Genomic DNA, 3,799 nt, shown 5'->3' on the forward strand with positions numbered 1-3,799 from the left:
TATCCTATGTCAAAAATCAGTTAGCTGTATGTTTTGGGATTTATTTCTGGTGTCTCTACTCTATTCCATTGGTCCACCTGTCTGTTTTTGTGCCAATACCACGCTGTTTTTTTTTTTTTTTTCATTTTATAATTATTCTGGTTTGTTCTTTTCACTCTAAGAATGTTGTCTTTATCAAGAATGAATGCTAGATGGTAAAACTGCTGCTTAACACATTTATGTATACTTGACCAGAGGTTGTAGAGGCTACTATACCAGCTGGGTATTTTAAACTCTCTTATGTTAAATATGAACATTTTCTCAATATTATTACTAAGTCACATCTCATTCATTTTCCTCTTTAAGAACTGCATAGGCTTGTTTTAAACATATGTAATAAACTATAGTTTGCTGAGAGTAGAGGTACTCTGGTTAATGATCAATATATGGTACAACAAGTGGAAAAGCATTATTAAACATGGATGTAATCCTTACCAACATGAAGAGAAACATTTTTTTCCTCAATAAAAAAAGCTAGTCCACAAAAAGTTCTCATTCTATAAAGATTTATCATTTCCAAACCATAGTGAAAAGAGCTGCAGTAATTTACCAGTTTTGAGTTTTACTATGTGCCTTCGAGACACCTCACTAAAAATTGGTATCTGTCAAAAGAATAATTAAATTTGGGAACCAACAGTTAGCGTAATGGCTATGTCGCTGGACTCCCACGTAGTCGACCGTGGTTCGCGTCCTGGACCCGGTGGCTTAAACTCACGCTGAGCGCGTGTGCGTGCATGCCCAAGATCCCGAGAGGAGAATGGAGGAGAAGGGATTGCAGTGTGGCCACACACCACCACCCCGGGGGGTGATTTCTTGTTTTCTGTCTCTATGTCTCTGTCTGTCTGGTGAGTGCACACGCCCTATAGCAAAAACCTCTCCAAAAAAACCCAGAAAAGAATAATTAAATTTACAGAATGTAATATTGCAGTGACAGTGCTGAAGTTGATTGTTACAGCCTATTAACCTCTTTGAGTATGGTTATATCTTAATTATTTGTACAGAACATTGGTCCAATAGCATAGAGAACAGCATCTGGAAATTTATCTCATTCAGTGTTCAGAGATAAAAGAGTTAACCATTATTTCCATTATTTTCTGCAGATAAGTCCTTGCTCACAATGAAATCTGATAGCAATTAAATACTGGCATTTTTCCAAGCTACTGTATGAAGAGGATGCTGAAGGCAATTACTACACAGCACACAGCAACGTATGGGCTCTTCCATTCACCAATTCTGGCACACTTCCAAAATATACCCAACAGTCTAGTTTTATTTGTGTCCAGGAAGGAGGCTGGGTGCCAAGGATTGGATATAAGCACAGGTGCATATAAGCAGCAAGATTACAGTCAACAGACTCTGAAAATTGAAAATGGCAGACATAGTGAGGCCGCCAGTGCCCCAGCCACCAATACCATGCTGTTTTGATTATCACAGCTTTATAGTATATTTTTGGGTCAGGGAATGAGATGCTACTCACTCCACTCTTTTTGCACAGGATTGCTTTGTCAACATGGGATCTTTTAAGATTTCAGACAAATTATATGATTCTCTCTCTCTTTTTTTTTTTTTTGAGAGGTTTTTGCTATAGGGCATGTGCGCTTGCCAGACAGACAGAGAGAAACATAGAGACAGAAAGTGAGAAATCGCCCCCCAGGGGAGATGGTCACGCTGCAATCTCTTCTCCTCCATTCTCCTCTCGGGATCTTGGGCACGCACGCACATGCACCTGGCGTGAGTTTTAAGCCACCGGGTCTGGGACGCGAACTGCGGTCGACTACATGGGAGTCCAGCGACATAGCCATTATACTAACTGCTGGTTCCAATTCTCTTTTCTAGACCTGTGAAGACTGTCTCTGATAATTTGATTGGAATTGCATTAAATATGTATATTAATTTGGGTAGAATTGCCATTTTGATTATATTAATGCTTCCAATCTAGGAACATGGGATGCCCTTCCACATTTTTTGTGTCTTTTTCAATACCTTTTTTGAGCTCTCATATTTTTCCTTGTAAAGGTCTTTAACTTACTTGGTTAGGTTTATCGCTAGGTATCTTATACATTTTGTGGCTATGGTAAAAGGGGTTCCTTTCTTCAGTTCTACCTCCATCAGCTCGTTGTTCGTATATAGAAATACTATAGATTTTTGAATGTTGATTTTGTATCCTGGCATTGTACTGTATTCATTTATTACTTTGAAAAGTTTTCCTATAGATATCTTTGGGGCTTCTATATATACCATCATGTCTTCTGCAAATAAAGATATTCTCAACTCTTCTTTTTCTATTTGCCCTATTTGAATGCCTTTTATATTATTCTCTTTTCTGATTGGATTGGCTAGGACTTCCAGTACTATATTAAAAAGGAGTGGAAAAAGTGGGCAGCCTTGTCTTGTTCCAGTTTTCAGTGGAAAAGCTTTTAGCTTTTCCCCATTCAGTTTAATGTTAGCTATAAGTTTTTCATATATGGCTTTTATTGTGTTGAGAAATGACCCTTCTATGCCAATTTTGCTAAGAGTCTTAGCAAAAACAAAACAAAACAAAAACAAACAAAAACAACCAAAAACTGTTTTTCTTGGGAAAAAAAAGCATTAAAATACCTATTTGATGACTGCAGTAAGCTATATAGCCCCAGCTAGGTGTTACTTTATAGTATGTTCATTCTACTCACTGAGATTTATGCCTAAAGTCAGATTTGTGTTCATGGATATGTATATATCAGCTGCTCTTGCTATTGGAAATTTTTAGATTAATTAAGTTCGTTAGCAAATCAATAAAATGGAGAGAAAAGGCACAGAAAGCAACCATGGATACCAGAGACAGTGTGGGAGGAGGGTGGGACATGGCAGAGGGTGAGAGATAGAGAATCAAGGATGAGAAAAAAAAAGCAATATACAGGAAACAAGAAATGGAAAATTATTTGTTGACGGTAACATGTATGTTGATGTGCTTGATTGAGCCAATATACAGTGTATTATGGATGGAAAATCTCATTTTGTAAGCTGTAATATGTATAATGAATGAATGTAAATAAATAAGTTTAAATAAAAAATTAAAAAAGAATATTAATATGAAAGGATGTTGTATTTTGTCAAATAATTTTAATCTTTCTTTCTGTTAATATGCTGTATTATATTTATGGTTTTGCATATGTTGAACCACCCCTGGAATAAAACCTACCTGGTCATGATGAATAATCATTTATTTTTAATTTTATTTTTAAAATTTTTATAGTTAAATCTTTATCATATAATCTGATCTGCTAAATTAGCGTTTTCCACCAACTCTGGGAGCAGAAACCTTCACAGGCTTTATAATCTTTTGCTTAGGTGCTGCTTTTGTGGGAGTCTTAGCAGCAGCCATTGCTGTCTTTTTAGATGCTTGCTTAGCCTTTTTTGCTTCCTTGGCAGCCCTGGTAGCTTGTTCTCGCTGAGCCTTTCTAACTTCAGGTTTTTGGTTCCTCTTGGCCATGATATCAGCAAGAGATGCACCAGTGATAGCCGTCTGGAATTTGACTGCACGGCGGGTCCTTTTCTTTTGAATTTCTTCCGACTGTCCCTTTTTGTGCTTTCTTCTGTAAAGAACAGTCCGGTTTATTTGCCCAGGATTCCTCTTGGAAAGGAATGCTGACTCACATTTTGCATTAAGAAATTGGAAAACCTTCCCGATGTCCTGGCGTAGCGCTTCTGCTGTCCGGGGTAGATTGGAGGAGTCCGACCCAGTGAGGCCCCAGGATCTGTCTGAGCTCCCCCCCGCCCCCCC

The 3,799-nt window shown here is 37.9% G+C and overlaps 1 pseudogene; it reads right to left on the bottom strand.

The window, feature by feature from the left end:
• Nucleotides 1–1,162: 1,162 nt before the first annotated feature.
• Nucleotides 1,163–1,439, bottom strand: LOC102495405 (protein kish-A pseudogene; annotated as a pseudogene).
• Between the last annotated feature and the right edge of the window lie 2,360 nt (nt 1,440–3,799).

Source organism: Tupaia chinensis, unplaced genomic scaffold, assembly GCF_000334495.1.
Source record: "Tupaia chinensis unplaced genomic scaffold, TupChi_1.0 Scaffold000197_1, whole genome shotgun sequence".
Taxonomy (NCBI): Eukaryota; Metazoa; Chordata; class Mammalia; order Scandentia; family Tupaiidae; genus Tupaia; species Tupaia belangeri.